Raw genomic sequence first — 18,172 nt, 5'->3', positions numbered from 1 at the left:
CCCGGGACATGCATTCCGTGAGCAGAATTTTAGTATTCTGGGCTGTTCGCCTTATTTCCCTGTGCCTCTTTACGCTTGTGACATACTAACGGCGCACTGATACCTTAAGGTGTCGGTCTCTGCGTGGTTTCGGCTCTGGGCCTCCCGGCTTGGGACTCCCCATGCCGTTTCTGTTTTCTGGCCGGCTCGTTGTCCCGGTGGCGGGGTTTGGTTTGTCCCGCGCTGGCTCTCCCTGACGACCTGGAGCTATTGCTCATTGGTGCGTCCTGTGCCTAGGGTTGTTGCTGTTCTCACGGGACTAGGGTTCGAGTTGCGCATATGCTGCTAGGTGTCGTGCATTGGTTGCCTTTCATACTCTTCTTTGCATGGTGGAGTATGTTGTGTACTATCCACACTTAATGCTCTGAGACGCCGGTCGTTTCGCTTTTTTGTGATGTCTGGCATGCGCGCTGGTCCTTTTCGCGCTGCGGCTTTCCCTGGTCTTGCATTGTCTCTGCTTGCTCTGGCTGGTGTATGGGCGCTGGCGTTTCCTTCAGTTCACAGTGCACCTACCCTCTTGCTCTCCAGGTTGCAGGTTCATTAGATTCTGTTTAGGCGACATGGTCGCCGGTTCGGATCCCGGGGGTCCGCTCAGCCCTTCGTCCTTCTGTGGTAGGTGTGTTGTGCCTTTGGTTTTGTCCTGCTTCTGGGGCTTCTTGGTTTCCATGGCTTTGCTTCACTTTGCTACGCGTGTTCTGTCCTGGTGGTTGGGGGTATGGCCGGGTGCTTGACTCTTCCTCCTCCGGTTCTGTGTTGCCCTCTCTTGGCGGCTGTGCCATGCCCTTGTCGCCCCGTTGGGGGCGTTGTTGTGTTCCGTTGGCCTGGTGGCTTGGTGATCTGTTGCGTCCGCTTCGGGCGCCTGTGTGCTGACTCTGTCACTATGGCCGTGTGGGGGTGGGTTGCGCCAACCGCCTTCCCTTCGGGGGCAGGCGGTGGTGGCTCTATGCGATTGTTCTTATACTACGCTGTCGTCCTTCCTGCACACGGGCGGTGTGTTGCCTTCCTTCTCCCCCCGCTCCTGCTGCTCTGCCCCGTTTGTTCGGGGCTCCCGGGTGTAGGCACTGCTTTGTCGGGCTCACTTGCTGGTTCCCCCTCCTTCTGGCCCTCGCGGCCCTGTCCTGCACTCCCCCCTCCCCCCGCCGCCTTGTGCTTGATGCCCTGCTATAGCGGGCTCTGGGGTTTGGGTTTGGGCGTTTGGCTGCCCCTCTCTGTGGGGGCGGCTGTGGGCTTATCTGTTTTTCCGACTGTTGGGCCTGTGAGCGTGAGGGTCCCTCGGCCCCCTCTGTTGTGGGTGTGCTGTTAGGGGCACGGGGCTCGGTTGGCTTTCGGCTTGCCGTCAGTGTCCGCTCTGTACCCCCGGTTCTTTCGTTCTGTGGGCTCCTGTTCCCGCTGTTGTGCGGGGTCTGTCCCTGTCGGTTGCTGGTTGGCCGTCCTCCGGGGTTTTCCTGGGGCTGTGGGGCCTGGGCCTTGCCGCCCTGACTGCTCCTGGCCTAGCCTGCTTTCAGTGGTTGAGCTGGGTCGGGCCGGGTTGGTGCCCGGTTGGGGGCCCGCCTGGGACTTCCAGGTGCTGTGGGCTATGGGGTCCTTCTTGGACTCGGCCTGTCTTGTCCGGGTCTGCGGCTTTGCCGCTCCCTCCTCCTCCTGCTCCCTGTCTCGGCGGGTGGCTCTTGCTCCCCTTTTCCTGTCGGCTTCTTGCATTCGCCGTGCTTCTCCTTGCCCCCTGGGGGTTGGTATTTTTGTTGTGGTCCTTCTGTTCGGGCCTGTTTGGTCGGTCCAGGGGTTCGGTGCCCGCCTCTGGTGGGGTGGGCGTTCTTTCCTTTTTCTGCTGGGTCGCTTTTTGGCGGTCTCGCGTGTCCTTCTCTGGTCGGCTCCTGTCGTGGGGTTTGATTTGCTCCCCTGGTTTTTACTGTTGGGGTTGTCTGACTTGGTGGGGGCCTTCCTCGTATCGTGTTTTGGGTGCTCGCTTCGGCTGCGCATGTTCTCGGACTGGTACGTTTCGGAGAGGATTTGCATGGTCCCTGCGCACGGATTACACGCATATTCTGTAGCGTTCCATACAGTCTTGTTGCCTGGCTGTTTTTTTCTCCTTCCAGTTGGTCTCGGTGCCTCTGGTTCTTCCTTGGTTCGGTTTGCCCCGGGCCCTTCCCGCCTCTGTCCTGGTACGGCTGGGAGGTTTGGTTTCTGGTGGCTCAATGGACTGATGCGTCTCCCGCAGGGGCCTATGTTCGACCTCTTGGTCGAAGTTTTTTATCCTGTTGAGTCCACTCTGCCTTTTATCCCTTTGTGGTTGTTACGTTGGAGTCCATTTTGTTGGACGATGACAGGCATGTGTTATTCAGCTCTACAATACCCGTTAGGGTTGGCGTGAACTTTATTGTTCTGTGCTGGGTCAGGGGCCCGTCTGGCTTCTGTTTGCCGTTCCGTGGTTGCTCTGAGGTTTTCCCCTGCCTTGCTGGCCCTGCCTCGTGCTCCCGGGTGTTTGCGGCGTTCTCCCCTGTTTGTGGCTGCCTGTGTGGCGGTGTTCTTCTGGGTCCCTTTGGTGCTGTTTGCTCCCTTTGGGTCTCCGGTGTTGGCTCTTCGGCCTTCTCGTTCCTTCTTCTGCCGGAGTTTCTGGGCTTGTGGGCCGGGCTTTTTGTCCGGTTGGTGGTGCTCGCTTGGGCCTGCCCCTGATGTCTTTTTTCACTTGCGGGTTTTTGTTTCCGGATGTGCTGTTGGGTGTCCGGGGGTGCTGTGCCTTCGGTTCTCTGCTCCCTGGCGGGCCCGTGCGCTTCCGGTATGGCTTGTGTCCTCGTCTTTTGTCCCTGGGTTTGGGGTTCCGGGGCCTGTTGGCTTTGGTGGCTCTCTGGGGGTCTTGACGTGGCTCGGGTTCGGTTTTCACCCTGCCCTTCTGTCCTTCTCGCCTTTGGTGGGTGCTCGCTTCGGCGGCTTGCTTGGTCCCTGTGAGGTGCGGGCTCGTTCCGTGGCGCTGCCTTTTCCCTGCCTTCTGTGCGTGGGTGGTCATTTGGGTTCTCCGCTTTCTGCTGTGACCTGGTTGAGTTCCCTTGGTGGCCGGGTCTCTTCGGTGTCATTTCCGTCACCTTCCTGGGTCTTTTTGTTCCCTTGTTCCTGCCTGGGTTCTCTCCTTGGGGTCGCGGTCCCTTCCGGGGGGTCCTTTGTATGACTGGGTTTTTTTTCCCCTTCTGTTTCTCTTCTGCACCCCTTTTCCCTTCTTGCGGCTCTTGCCAGTTTGCTTATGTCTGGTTCCGCTGCTCCGTTCCTCTGGTGGATTCGGCTCTCTCGCGGGTGGTGTTCTCCCTTGAGGGGTTGCTGTGTTTGTCAGACTGCGTCTCCCTTTCTGCTGTGTCTTTTTTGCTGGGTCGCTGTGGTGGGGTTGCCCTCTGTTAATTCGGTTTCCCTTTTTCGGGTTGTCCGTTGGCCGGTCCTGGTGTGTGTGGTCCGGCTTGCTCTCTGGGGCCTGTTTTCTGTGGCCTTTGGCTCCGTGCGGTCTGGTCCGGAGCCTTTCTCTGTCCCCCCTTGGCCTTTGCTTGCGGCTTGTTCCTGCCGGCGCTTCGTTTCTCTGGGGTCCGGGTTTTTGTCCTTCCCGGTGTCTTTCGGTCCCGGGCTGGTTCTTCCTGCTCGTGGTTGCCTCTCCCCTGGGTGGTCCTTCCGCTCGTTCTGGCCTGTTGGGTTTTGCCCTCGTTCGTGGGCGTTCCCTTCTGGTCTGCTGGTTTCTTGTGAGTTTCCATGAAGCCGTTTGGCTTTGGTATGTGCTCACTGTGTTAGTCATGTGGCGAGGAAGACTAACGAGGAGGTAATGCCCCGATTACTTACCGGTAATCTTCATTACTCCGAGTATAGTCTTCCTCGCCACATGAGTTCCCATCCCTCCCTCCCTGTCTGGCTATCGGCTTCATGTTTGTGCTTGGTAGTTTCAGGCTGATGGGTTGGGCCGGCCCGCCTCTTATAGAGGTCATGGGTGTACTGGGTCGGCCATATTGGGAGGGGATGGGAGGCATGGGATGCTGACTTTTTGCTTTGGAGGGTTCTGGTGTGGAGCTGAAGCTCACTGTGTTAGTCATGTGGCGAGGAAGACTATACTCGGAGTAATGAAGATTACTGGTAAGTAATCAGGGCATTGCTCATGATATGATGCTTCAAAATGGCCACTGCCGCTTGTCCACGAAGACAGATAAGTTGATGCTATTTTTGCCCCTTTTTTGTTTCTCTCAGGGAAAGTTCTTAGAAGACGGGTGTTGTGCAGATTGCGTTCCAATGAACTTCGGGGAGCATTTCCGATTGGTTTAGAAGTCTGATCTTGACATTGGCCCGAGAAATCTCTCATATTGGCCGATGTAATTAAGAGCGTGGCATGCTAAAACTGTATTAGCATACTGTGCTGCCCCACTGGTATTTTGCTGCCTTATTTGTCCACGTGAGCTCTTTCGTGCACTGTGGGAGAAACACTTGGGTAGGAGAAAGCTGGCACCGTGAGCTCTCGTGTAACGTGTGCAACTGGGATAGAAGGGCTGATTTCTAACGCTTTTTATATCTGCTGGCTTGTTCTGTGTACGCCGCATCTGCACGGGGACATATTTAGCCCCTAGCACGGACTGTCCCCGCGCTGCTTCTAATGGAAGACAACTGGGGCATTCGGCTCCTGTCAATGCCACTCATGGCCATCAGGTAACCTCACGGCTGCTCAAGTGCAGGTGTATGATCCGTCTTTGCAGCGGGCGCCTGGAGGACAGGGCCCGGATTTGAGCTAACATATATAAAAAGCAACTGTTTGAAAATAAACTGAATTTGGGATTTATTATCTGCATAGCACATTAGGCCTTCTAGCATTGAAGTCTCTGATGCGTGCACTGTAGGTTTAATTGCAGAGTTGAAAACACCCTAAACTCTAAAACACTATACCCCCAGCACGGCCCTCCCCCGACCCCCAGTCCAGTCCCCACACTCAAACAGTACCCTGCACGACCCCCCAGCACTACCCTAAAATACTACCCTACACTACACAAACACCACAACACTACCCTAAAACACTACCCCCAGCACGACCCTCCCCCGACCCCCAGTCTGGGTCCCACACTCAAACACTACCCTGCACGACCGCCCACACTATCCTAAAACACTACCCTACACTACAGAAACACCACAACACTACCCTAAACCCTAAAACACAACCCCTAAAATGACCCTCCCCTGACCCCCAGTCCAGTCCCCACACTTAAACACTACCCTGCACGACCCTCCAGCACTACCCTAAACCGTAAAACACTACCCTACACTACACAAACCCCACAACACTACCTTAAAACACTACCCCCAGCATGACCCTCCCCCGACCCCCAGTCCTGTCCCTTCACTCAAACACTACCCTGCACGAACCCCCAGCACTACCCTAAAACCATTCACTACACAAACACCACAACACTACCCTAAACCCCAAAACACTACCCCCAGCACGACCCTCCCCCGACACCGAGTCTGGTCCCCACACTCAAACACTACCCTGCATGACCCTCCAGCACTACCCTAAAGCCTAAAACACTACCCTACACAAACACCACAACACTACCCTAAAACACTACCCCCAGCACAAACCCCCAGTCCGGTCCCTACACTCAAACACTACCCTGCACGACCTCCCAGCACTACCCTAAACCCAAAAACACTACCCCCAGCACAACCACCAGTCCGGTCCCTACACTCAAACACTACCCTGCACGACCCCCCAGCACTACCCTATACTCTAAAACACTACACTTTAACACCACAAAGCTACCCTAAACCCCAAAACACTACCCCAGGACAACCCTCCCCAGACCTCCAGTCCAGTCACCACACTCAAACACTACCCTGCACGACCCCAGAGCACTACCCTAAACCCTAAAACACTACCCTACACTACAAAAATACCACAATAGTATAATAAATAAGGCATACAAATAGTATAATAAATAAGGCAACGATCTACCATTCAGCATGCAGCTTGAATAGAATGTTAATAGTAGTCTGGGTAAAGTCCAGTAGTATTCAAATTGTTTGTATTCACTAAATGTTCTGCATTGTAAATGAAGACAATGCGATTACAAATAGGTATGTGCTTAGTATTCTGTTAGTACTCGAGAAGTACCACTCACATATCAGTAGTCTTCATGCACTAGCCTTCCCAAAAAGAACACTATTGAATACTAAAATTGGCATAAATTAGTCTTCGAATGCTATAAAAAGACAGGTTAACCACTAAATGTAGTATTCGACTTCGGTAAGGGATCAAAGAGTCCCACACAATTAAGGCATTCAAAACATGCCCAAGTCTGGTTACATTGTATAACCAGACTTGGGCATGTTTGGAATGCACTCTGGGAACGCGCAGTGGTTGCTGACAAAACTCGTCATGGATTATGTGCCTTTTGCATATGGATTAGATACATTTTGGAGGGATTGATGCTTGATTACTTTGGGGACTTGGATTATCCAAGATTTAACTTTTGCCCTGAAAAAGTCCAGTGAAGTTGGGACGAACGCGTAGCCTGTGTCTTGGATGTATCGTGTTTTTTGTATAATGATATGAAGACATACAAAAAAAAAGAAGTAAAAAATAAGGACACTAAAAGTTTCAGTTTTTATGAGAAAAAGTGGCTTTGTTGTTTCATCTGCAAAAATAAATTTCTATATATGAATGTAGGATATATGCTCTATGCCTTAATTGTGTGGGACTCTTTGATGTCAGTTAGTAACACCTGTGGATAATGTGCTCCTCTACCCTTGTAATTATCCACTGTGTGATGAGTCTGCCCCAAGTTGGCAAACCATTAGAAGGATTTTTTAACATTGGTATTTTAACTTTTGTCCAAATCCATCAATGTGGGGGGTGCAATAAAATTTCAATTTGCTTCTAACTTTAGCACAATTCAATTCATCTGCATAAAATATGCCAAACAGTTAGCAAGTTACAGCCAAGTATTTCAGGCTTTGGACAGATCCAATGGGGAGTGAGGGGAGGAGGCAAAGTTAAAGGGGTGGTTAAAACAATACTGATTTGCTTATAAATTTGGCCCCATTTGATGGCCCTGCACAAGATTTGGCAGTCACTTAGCATGGTAAGTCTACTTTTGTTTTTTGTATTTTCATGCAGGTCCATCAAAGAGGGTGCAGATTTATGATGGGGGCAATACTGCTCATTTGCTAATAAAATCGCCATCTTTTACTGAACCCACATGAAAGGTGTCAGACTTTTAGCAGATTTCTGCTGATAATGTTTAGTTTTGAGCTGTTTGGTCAATGGGAGTGACATTTTCAATAAAACCATATCTGCTGGTTTATGAATCTGCATTAAATTTGAAAGTTGTGGCTCCTCAAACACAAAAGTGAAAAAGTCCTGAAATGTCCCAGTTTATATTATGTTCCAATCACCCATCTGCACAGGAAGTGAACATAATTAAAAGGAGAAGCCAATAAAGAGGACTTCATTTCTCATCACCCATCTCCATAGGAAGGGATATCACTAGATTTCCCTTCATCCATCAGCACAGGAATTGACATCTATAGTTTCCCACCAAAACCATTTATTAAAATCAGAAGCCAATCAAGAGGACCTTATTTCCCAACACCCATCTGTACAGAAAGTGACATCACTGGATTTCCCATCATTCGTCTGCACAGGAAGTATTATCTCTGCTTTCCTGCCAAAACCATCTTTAAAACAAGTCAAGAAACAGAACTTGATTTCCCATCATCCAGCTGCACAGGAAGGGATATCTTTGGTTTCCTGCCCATGGCACAATGAGCTTCTCCCCCTCCTAAGACTTTTGAATGGTGGCTGCAGTGTGGACAGCCACGGGCAAGCCTATATGTGCCTCTCTGCACCTGAAATGTGCCCAGCGCCAGGAACCCTGATTCTCTGCCTTCCCACAACTACCATGTCATGCTCCTCCATGCTTTCAACCCTGGCCGTTGCTTGCTGTACTACTGCCACACAGTACCACATAAAACACAAGGAGTGTTCACATGTGCTGCCTGCGTGCTCTCGTGCACTCGCCCACACCCTATACCCACCACTTCCGCACCAAGAGCTCCCTCTTGCTTGCAATCACAATAACCAGCCACTCACTCACTGAGATCAAACACCACCCACACAACATGCCACACATGCTCCTCAACACTCACTTGTTCACCAAACACACAACCGAGATATGGGACCTAGTGCATGACCATGCTACAGACCTGCCCTTCTTCAGGGAATCATGGCTCAACCCAGCCTCTGTACCTGACAGTGCTACAGCCAACCCCGCAGGCTACAAGATTGCCAGGGTAAGACCGTCAGCACAAACCCAGCGGTGAAGAGGTACCCATCATATTCAAAGATATCATCAGCTGCACCACCTACACGGACACCCACACCAGCTACATGAAATACCTCACATTAAAGAGATGCATCACAGCCAACTTCCCCTGAGCGGAACCCTTGTATACAAACCACCAGGACACCGCACCAATTTTGCCAGCGGCATCACAGACTTTGTCACACCCCTCATAATAAAACATCAGCACCTTTAGAGTACCTACATTTCAACTAGTAAACCACTATGGATAATGTGCTCCTCTACTCTTGTAATTATCCACTGTGTGATGAGTCTTCCCAAAGTTGGTAAACCATTAAAAGGATCTGTTTTCATAGGTGTTTTAACTTTTGTCCAAATCCATCAATGGGGGAGGGGTGCAATAAAATTTCAATTTGCTTATAACTTTTGCACGATTGAATCCATCTGCATAAAATATGCTAAACAGTTAGCAAGTTACAGCAGAGTATTTCATGCTGTGTACAGGTCCAATGGGGATTGAGGGGAGGAGGCAAAGTTAAAGGGGTGGTTAAAACATCACTGATTTGCTTATAAATGTGGCACCATTTGATGGCCCTGCACAAGATTTGGCAGTCACTTAGCACGGTGGGTCTACTTTTGTTTTTTGTATTTTCATGCAGGTCCCTCAAAGAGGGTGCACATTTATGGTGGGGGGGGGGGGGGGGATACTGCTCATTTGCTACTAAAATCGCCATCTTTTACTGAATCCACATGAAAGGTGTCAGACTTTTAGCAGATTTAGATTTCTGCTGATAATGTTTAGTTTTGAGCTGTTTGGTCAATGGGAGTGAAATTTTCAATAAAACCATATCTGCTGGTTTATGAATCTGCATTACATTTGAAAGTTGTGGCTCCTCACAAAAGTGAAAACGTCCTGAAATTTGCCAGTTTATATTTTGTTCCAATCACCTATCTGCACAGGAAGTGACATCACTGGAATTCCCATCGCACATCTGCACAGAAAATGTATTCAATGGATTTCCCATCATCCATCTGCAAACTGAAGTGACATCTCTGGTTTCCCGCCAAAAACATCATTAAAAGGAGAAGCCAATAAAGAGGACTTCATTTCTCATCACCCATCTGCATAGGAAGTGATATCACTAGATTGCCCATCATCCATCAGCACAGGAATTGACATCTATAGTTTTCCCACCAAAACTATTTTTTTAAATCAGAAACCAAGCAAGAGGCCTTATTTCCCAACAACCATCTGCACAGAAAGTGACATCACTGGATTTCCCATCATCCATCTGCACAGGAAGTGTCATCTGTGCTTTCCTGCCAAAACCATCTTTAAAACAAGTCAAGCAACAGAACTTGATTTCCCATCATCCAGCTGCACAGTAAGGGATATCTTTGGTTTCCTGCCCATGACACCATGAGCTTCTCCCACTCTTAAGACTTTAAGAATGGTGGCTGCAGTGTGGACAGCCATGGGCAAGCCTATATGTGCCTCTCTGCACCTGAAATGCGCCCAGCACCAGGAAACCTGATTCTCTGCTTTCCCACAACTACCTTGTCATGCTCCTCCATGCTTTCAACCCTGGCCGTTGCTCGCTGTACTTCTGCCACACAGTACCACAGAAAACGCAAGGAGTGCTCACATGTGCTGCCTGCGTGCTCTCGTGCACTCTCCCACGCCCTATACCCACCACTTCTGCACCAAGAGCACCCGCTTGCTTGCAATCACAATAACCAGCCACTCACTCACTGAGATCAAACACCACCCACACAACATGCCACACATGCTCCTTAACACTCGCTTGTTCACCAAACACACAACAGAGATGAACAAGTTACTTACCTTCGGTAACGCTTTTTTTGGTGGATACAGTATCTGCCTGTGGATTCCTCACCTTGTGAATATCCCCTGCGCCAGCAACATTCTGAAACTTTTGTAGCAGTCCACGCCGATAGGGTCGAAGACGACGTCACAGAGACACGGCTCCGCTCGCGACTCCGCTGACGTCACCGGCTCCATAAGAAGACCTCGTCGGCGTGATGACGTCAGTTCCGCCCCTTTTTTCCGTGCCTTCGAGGCACACGGACGGACTGACAGTAATATACATACACAGTATACACAGTACACAATATGCAAAGCAACACACATAGTGTGGAGAATAATAGCAAGACAAAAGAAATATTACAATGCCTTTAACAGTCACAGATACATATTGAAAAATCATCAACAGAATTGTAGGTATAGAAGGATGGACAACGGGGAGGCGGGTGGGTCAGTGAGGAATCCACAGGCAGATACTGTATCCACCAGAAAAAGCGTTACCGAAGGTAAGTAACTTGTTCTTCTGATGGATACCTCTGCCAGTGGATTCCTCACCTTGTGAATAGATTCCACAGCAGTCCCCACTCCCGGAGGAGGGTGTCCATCCCTCTATACCAGAAAGTCCTGAAGGACGGAACGAGAAAAGTGTCCGTCCCTCCTCACCTCGGTGTCCAAGCAATAATGTTTTGCGAAGGTGTGGAGGGAGGCCCAAGTTGCCGCCCTACAAATGTCCTCCACAGGAACACCCCTAGATAAGGCAGACGTAGAAGACTTTGCCCTGGTAGAATGAGCCCTCAAACCCTCCGGAGGCTCCTTACCAGCCAGGGAGTAGCAGATCTTGATACACAAGACAATCCACATGGAAAGGGTGCGCTTGTGCACCGCTCGACCCTTCCTGCAGCCAGCAAAGCCCACGAAGAGCTGGTCATCAACCCTGAAGTCCTTTGTCCTGTCCAGGTAAAAGCTCACCGCCCTCTTAGTGTCCAAGCGGTGAAGTCTCTCCTCCTCCTTGGAAGGGTGAGGGGGAGGATAGAAGGAAGGAAGGGTAATGGACTGCCCCAGATGGAAGGGAGTTACCACCTTAGGCAAAAACGTAGCCCTGGTCCTGAGTACCATTCGTTCAGCATGAATGGTCAAGAATGGGGGTTTTAAACATAGAGCTTGAAGCTCACTTACCCTCCTTGCCGAGGTGATTGCAATGAGGAATACTGTCTTAAAGGACAACAGCCTCAAGGGACATTTATGTAAGGGCTCGAAGGGAGAACCCATAAGATAAGATAACACCAGGTTTAAGTCCCATTGAGGCATAATAAAAGAAGTTGGAGGAAACTTGTTTGTAAGGCACTTTATAAAACGAAGAACAATAGGTGATTTAAATAACGACGGCTGATTCGGCAAACAAAGGAAAGCCGACAAAGCCGACAAGTACCCTTTTACAGTAGCCACAGCAAAGCCTTGCTGAGCCAGAGAAAGGGCAAACTGTAGAATGTTAGATAGACGAGCCTTCAATGGATCAATGGACCTCTCTCCGCACCAAAGCACAAATTTAGACCACCTACATGAATATATAGATTTGGTGGAGTGTCGCCTGGCCGATAAAATAACATCCACCACATCAGGCGGGAGAGTGAAAGAATTCAGGTTGCCCCGTTCAATCTCCAGGCATGAAGGTGTAACCTCTGAAGGTGGGAGTGTAGAACCTGCCCCTCCGACTGAGAGAGGAGGTCTGCCCTCAGAGGGAGACGGAGCGGAGGGCACGAGGAGAGGTGGAGAAGATCTGTATACCACACCCTTCTTGGCCAATCCGGGGCGACCAAAATAACTTGGGCCCGGTCTTGGCGAATCTTCCTCAGAACCCGAGGAATCAAGGTTATGGGAGGAAACGCGTAAAGGAGTCGTGAGCCCCAACTCAACTGAAACGCGTCCCCCAACGCTCCCTGCATTGGATACTGGAGACTGCAGAATGACGGGCAGTGAGCATTCTCGTGAGTGGCGAACAGATCCACCCGAGGAGTTCCCCACATCCGAAAGATGTGACGAACTACCTCTGGATGAAGCCTCCACTCGTGGTCGGCGAAGAACTGCCGACTGAGACTGTCCGCACGTACGTTCAGAACCCCGGCTAGATGATTTGCCATCAGACAAATCTGATAGTCCTGAGCCCAGGACCATAGACGCAGTGCCTCTCTGCAGAGACAAAGAGACCCCACTCCTCCCTGTTTGTTTATATACCACATCGCGGTAGTGTTGTCCGTCAGGACTTGAACAGACTGACCGCGAAGGGAAGGGAGGAAGGCCTTGAGCGCCAAACGTATCGCCCGTAACTCCAGAAGGTTGATGTGAAGCAACCTTTCCTCTGGAGATCAAAGACCCTTGATCTCCAGATCCCCCAGATGAGCACCCCACCCTAAGGTGGATGCATCCGTTATCACTGTGGCCACCGATGGAGGAAGATGAAAGGGCTTTCCTTGAGACAGATTGCCCTCCATGCTCCACCAAGACAGATCCGCTGCAGCTTCTCTGGAGATCCTCACAGACTCCCTGAGATCTCCCTTGTGCTGATACCACTGCTTGCGGAGGCACCACTGGAGCGCCCTCATGTGCCAGCGTGCATGGTTGACCAACAGAATACAGAAAGCAAACAGACCGAGCAGGCGAAGGACCTTCAGAACCGGAACAACCGCTCCGTTGTAAAATAAAGGAATCATTTCCTGAATGTCGAGAATCCTTTGAGGAGGAGGGAATGCTCGACAAACAGTAGTGTCCAGTACCGCACCTATGAACAGGTTGCGCTGAGAGGGCACCAGGTGAGATTTGGGCACGTTTATTGAAAAACCCAAGTTGTACAACAGTTGAGTTGTATCCCGCAGATGATGCAGCACCTTCTCTGGCGACTCCGCTTTGATCAGCCAGTCGTCCAGATAGGGGAAAACTGAGATCCCCGACCTTCTGAGATGGGCTGCCACCACTGCCATCACCTTCGTGAAGACTCGAGGTGCCGAAGTAAGACCAAACGGAAGGACCGCAAACTGATAATGTTGCGACCCTACTGTAAACCGGAGATACTTCCTGTGCGACTTCAGGATGGGAATGTGAAAATATGTGAAAAAGTTCAAGATTTTGAGTTCCAAGATCGGACGTAATCTGCCGTCCTTTTTGGGAATCAGGAAATACCGGGAGTAGCATCCCTGACCCCTCTCCTGCTCTGGAACCACCTCTATCGCACCTTTCTGAAACAACTTCAGGACTTCCTCCTGTAGGAGAAGACGGTGGTCCTCCGAGCAAGCCCCTTGACAAGGAGGGTAATTTGGAGGGAATTCCAGAAAGGGAAGGGCGTACCCATTTTCTACAAGATCCAGAACCCAGAGATCTGTAGTTACAGATTCCCAATCCTGTAGAAAATGGGTAAGCCGCCCCCCCACAGGACCAGCATGATCCGGAATGTCGGATCTAGGGCTGTTTTGCGGTGGTGGGAGGAGCTGAGGAAGAGGAGGAGGAGGAGAGTTGACGGCCACGTGAGCGACCCCTAATTCTTCCTCTGTAACCCTTGGACAAAGAACCTTGCTGTTGCTGCTGCTGCTGGGCCGATCTATAAGTACGAAAAGTCGTCCTTCCAAAGCCTCTATATCTCTTGAAAGATCCTCTCGGCTGGGATTAAAGACCCAACGACCTAGCCGTAGCCTTACTCTCCTTAAAGCGTTCGAGAGCAGCATCCGCCTTCTTTCCGAACAAACCAGACCCATGAAAAGGCAAGTCCAATAAAGCCGACTGCACATCCGTGGAGAATTCAGAGGACTTTAGCCATGCACCCCTCCTAGTGGCGACAGAAGACCCCATAACTCTGGCAACTGAGTCTGCTGTGTCCAGTCCACTTTGAATGACTTGGCGTGCAGAACCTCATTGAAGCCGGCTCTATCCTCTTCCGATAGCTTTGGTGCCAATTTCTTCGCCGAGTCCATGAGCACGTGGATATAGCGCCCCATGAAACACGTCGCATTTGTAGACTTAAGAGCCATACTGGCTGATGAAAAGACCTTCTTGGCCGATTGGTCCACCTTTTTGGCCTCTCTGTCCCCTGGAACCTGAGGAAAGGCTCCTTTAGACCTTCCCGAACAAGCCGCCTGAACTACCAAGCTCTCAGGCGATGGGTGCGAAGTTAAAAATTCAGGGTCCCCTGGAGCCGCTCTATATCTCTTTGCGACTGTCCTGGAGACCGCAGGAGCAGAAAAAGGCTTGCGCCATACCTCCAGTACAGGATCAATAATGGCCTCATTAAAGGGCAACAAAGGCTCCGAGACTGCAGTTGGCGAATGTAGAACCTCCGTGAGAATGTTAGACCTGAACTCCTTGGTCTGCAACTGAAGGTCTAACAACTCCGCAGCCTTCCTGATGACCCCATGATACGGCGCTGCATCCTTTGAGGGCTCATCTGATGGTGGAGTGATTTCCCATTCTGGAGACAAATCCAATCCACTTGCCTCCTTTAGCTCTTCAAACACCTCATCAGATTCACCTAACTCTCCCTCTTCAGTTTCCTCCACAAGAAACCTTCTCTCATCCACCAGCCTCTGCGCTTCCCTTCTGGATCGAATCCGCACCAGTGGCGTCAGCGGCGCCGTGTTCGAAACCGACGGCGCCGGAGCCGGCGTCGAACGTGGATCCGCTGGAGCAGCCGGCGTCGAACGATGTCGAGCCGGCGCCGGTGAAGAGGGAAGTGGCGTCGATGCTCTCGGCGCCGGTAGCTGCCAAGACGGCGTCGCCGAAAAGAATGGCATGAATGGTGCTTGAGGATAGACCTGCGGCACTCCCAGATTGAAAGCCATCAGACCCATCGGACCCACAGGTGCACCAGAGGTATACATGGCCCTTGAAAACACCCCGTACATGGCATTTAAATAATGCGTGGGGTCCTGACCTGGACCAGGGAATGCAGGATACTGGTCAGGTAACAACAGACTCGGGCCTGCCGGCGCCGACGGTGGAACAAGCGGCGTCACAGGCTCACCCGGGACTTGAAGATCCTCGACCGGGGCCGGAGACGGAGACGGAGAATAAGCTGGAGCCGGAGATGGAACCGGCGTCGGGGATGACACCGGAACCGGAGATGCTGCCGGAGCCGGCGAAGTCACCGGAGAAGAAGGAGCTGGAGGTGAAGCCGGGAAGGAGACACGGACTCTCTCCGGCGTCGAACAGGCGACTTCGACTTTGGAGCCGAACCTTTATCAGAATGATGATGTGAAGAGTGCCTCCTCTTCTTCTTATGCTTCTTACTTCTTGAAGCATGCCCCAAAGTCGACTTCGACACCGACCTCGACCTCGACCTGGATCTTGACTTCTTTCTACCTCTTTTTTCCTTCTTCATCCGAGCGATGAAAAGCTTCGCCTCTCTTTCTTTAAGAGCTTTCGAGCTCATCTTCCGGCAGCTGGAGCAACCATCCACATCGTGATCGGATGAAAGACACCAAACACAATCCTCGTGCGGGTCTGTTATGGACATGTGCTTTCCACACTCTCAACAGAGCTTGAAACCTGACTTCCTTGTCGACATCTTCCCGAAGAAAGCACAGAGAAAACCCAGAAAATACACAGAGTAACCAAAGAAGCTACTAGTAACGATTCCCGAAATCCGTTGGCGTCGTCGGCGCGGAAAAAAGGGAACTGACGTCATCACGCCGACGAGGTCTTCTTATGGAGCCGGTGACGTCAGCGGAGTCGCGAGCGGAGCCGTGTCTCTGTGACGTCTTCGACCCCATCGGCGTGGACTGCTACAAAAGTTTCCGAATGTTGCTGGCGCAGGGGATATTCACAAGGTGAGGAATCCACTGGCAGATGTATCCATCAGAAATGGGAACTACTGCATGACCATGCTACAGACCTGCTCTTCCTCAGGGAATCATGGCTCAGTGCTACAGCCAACCCCGCAGGCTACAAGATTGCCAGGGTAAGACCGACAGCACAAACCCAGAGGTGAAGAAGTACCCATCATATTCAAAGATAACATCAGCTGCACCACCTACATGGACACCCACACCAGCTACATGGAATACCTCACGTTCAAGATATGCATCACAGCCAACTTCTCCCTTAGCGGAACCCTTGTATACAAACCACCAGGACACCGCACCAATTTTGCCAGCAGTATCACAGACTTTGTCGCAACCCTCATAATAAAACGTCAGCACTTTCGGAGTACCTAAATTTCAACTAGTAAACCACACTGACCCACACTCTAAAGTATTTCTAGAAAAACATAGAAACCTTGGTGTCACCCAAGATGTTCCATAACCCACCTATTTGACCCAGTTTATTTCTCACTCAGCAACATCACAGGTGACAAGCCAGCAACTATGACCGTGACAGGCCACTCTCTCTTCACTTTCAGCATACCCATTCAGCACCACACAGACCTACCACCACAGAACCACCCACCGCAGATGAAAAAATATCACAGAAGAGCAGTAGGCTTCCATGCTGTCCACACACCGTCCAGAGCTGAATTCTATCAAGAACCTCAAAAGCTGGATCACCGCACGCACCAACACCCTAGCTCCTCTAAAGAGCAACCCAATGGCAAGAGCCCGACAACTGGCTAGCTGGTACACAGTAAAATCAGGCTTACGAAATGTCACTGCAAGCAACTGGATTGCATATGTAGAACAAGTCTAGACACCCCAAAATAAAGACATCCTCAAATCAGCCCTGAGAAGCTATCTCTAGAACATAAGGAACACCAAGCACTCAGCTAGTGCGGGTGGTGGCTTTAATGATTTTACTATTGATCTTACACACCCTCCCCTCCCTACAACACCAGCAGCATGTAATGCTAAAGACTTAACAACATGGTTACACTCTCTACCACCTAGTGGATGTGTGGAGGTTACTGCACCCAGAACAGTTAGAATATTCATTTTAATTATACCCTCCGCCAACTACATGTGTGGCTAGACCAGATATTCTACACCACTGCCTTACAAACACTGACTTACCATACAGTGTATGTCTAATTAAGGATTTGTTCGTGATGACAGGGAGTGTGGCGCTCCATCTAAATTATGCGTATGTTGGCAAAGTCAGGTGTGTATACGGTGCTACCAGGTCAGGGGAACAAAACACCTCAAAAACCTCGTAGTTATGTGAGTCCAGAAACCCACAAAATAGGATGAGCAACAAAGTCCCGGCACACGTAGTTTGGGTTAAAGTATGGTCCTAGAATGTTCAGTGTCCAAATAACAGAATTTGTGGTCGACACCGGAATGATGAGTTGAAAATAAATTTAATCAATGTGGTACGAAAAAAGCAACCAGCCGACACGTGTTTCGTCACCTATGGGAGTGATCCCGTGACTTCTTCAGGGCCACAAGCCGGTGATAATTCCAACCCGGCTGGGTGTCCAGAATTGAGAGTGTGCAGAGGGTGTCTGCAATAGTTCTTCATATGAACAAGCAGAGTAAGAGTTCGCGAGTGTTCAGAAGTTCAGTATTGGCGTGTTAAAAGCCGGAAAGCAGCATTAAGGAACAGTCCAGTGTTCGTGTGAGGGAGGCGGGTGGGCCTGATCTCGAGGGTCCTGGGTAGTAGGAGATGGACGGTGTAACACTGATGCCGAGTCACTTTCCGGATGCGACCACAAATTCTGTTATTTGGACACTGAACATTCTAGGACCTTTCCATACAGTTTACTTGGAAAATCCTTATCAGCTCATAACCATATAGAGGTGGTTTTGAACTGGAGCTAAATACCCTACATGGAAGTTCCTGCCAAAATGACTGGAAGACACAGCATTCAAAGAAGAGCTTAGCTAGGCAATCCAACCCTATTTTCAAGACAATGGGCCCGATTCTCAGAACTGACTTAAGACAAAATCCTAAACTTACTACTTTTGGTATTCACAGAAGTTAGGATTTTGTCTTAAGTTTGTCTTACGTCTGTCTTTTTTTTTTTTTTTTTTGAAACCGTTTATTGCAGTTTGTAAAAGTTACAGGTATGGGCCTACAACCATCC

The 18,172-nt window shown here is 50.4% G+C and overlaps 1 protein-coding gene and 1 non-coding gene across 2 annotated transcripts in view; both read left to right on the top strand.

The window, feature by feature from the left end:
* LOC146805187 (uncharacterized) overlaps positions 1–18,172 on the top strand; it is a 450,239-nt gene that overhangs the window by 245,423 nt on the left and 186,644 nt on the right. The window lies entirely within an intron of this gene.
* On the top strand, positions 1,996–2,103 carry LOC146805188 (U6 spliceosomal RNA). The gene has a single exon (XR_014968135.1). It is a non-coding gene; the product is annotated as a U6 spliceosomal RNA (small nuclear RNA).

This window comes from Triturus cristatus, chromosome 8, assembly GCF_964204655.1.
Source record: "Triturus cristatus chromosome 8, aTriCri1.1, whole genome shotgun sequence".
NCBI lineage: Eukaryota > Metazoa > Chordata > Amphibia > Caudata > Salamandridae > Triturus > Triturus cristatus.
This window is presented reverse-complemented; position numbering and strand designations above follow the sequence as displayed.